The following is an 830-nucleotide window of genomic DNA, read 5'->3' on the forward strand; positions in this document are numbered from 1 at the left end:
CCAACTGATGTCTCTGGTTCCCTGTTTACAATCTTGTAGGCTTCTTTACTTTGGATACTTCCATAGCTGGGTTGGTTTCTGGCTTATATCATCATGTGTGTTAATCGTCAGTTGTTGTTGGCTGTTGTTGCTTCTCTGTCCAAAGGACTCCCTTTAGCATCTCTTGTAAGGTTGATCTGGTTTTAACAAATTCCCTTAATTTCTACTTATTTGGAAACATCCTAATTTCACCATCATATTTGAGGGACAATTTTGCTGGGCACATAATTCTTAGTTGGAGAGTTTTCTCTCTCAGGGTTTTATTTTTACCATGCAATTTTCTTCTTCCCTGCATGGTTTCTGTCAAGAAATCTGAGCTTAGTCTTACCGGTTGCCTGTTGTAGGTAACTCTTCTTTTTTCCTATGCTGTTTTCATAATTCTTTCTTTGTCTTTGGTTTTGATAAATTTGATGATGATAAGTCTGGGTGATCTTCTTTTGAGGTATATCTTGTATGGGGTTCGTTGGAATTCCTGAATGGATATATTCTCATCTTTTGTCACACCAGGGAAATTCTCTTCCAAAAAATATTCAACAATTTTCTCTGTGGTTTTATTTGTCTCTTCCTTCTCTGGAATTCCAATTACACATAGGTTATTCCTTTTGATGGTATCCCAAATGAAACTTAGGCTTTCTTCATTTTGTTTTGATCTTTTTTCTGATATATTCTTTCCAAAGAAGCATTCAGGTATTTGCCTTCAATCTCACTAATTCTGTCTTCCATTGATTCAATTCTGCTCCTTTCTCCATTCAATATCTTATCTATATCTGAAAATTTAGTATTAATCTTCT

Source organism: Orycteropus afer, unplaced genomic scaffold (genome assembly GCF_000298275.1).
Source record: "Orycteropus afer afer isolate SDZICR_OR568_19922 unplaced genomic scaffold, OryAfe1.0 scaffold00620, whole genome shotgun sequence".
NCBI classification, from domain to species: Eukaryota; Metazoa; Chordata; class Mammalia; order Tubulidentata; family Orycteropodidae; genus Orycteropus; species Orycteropus afer.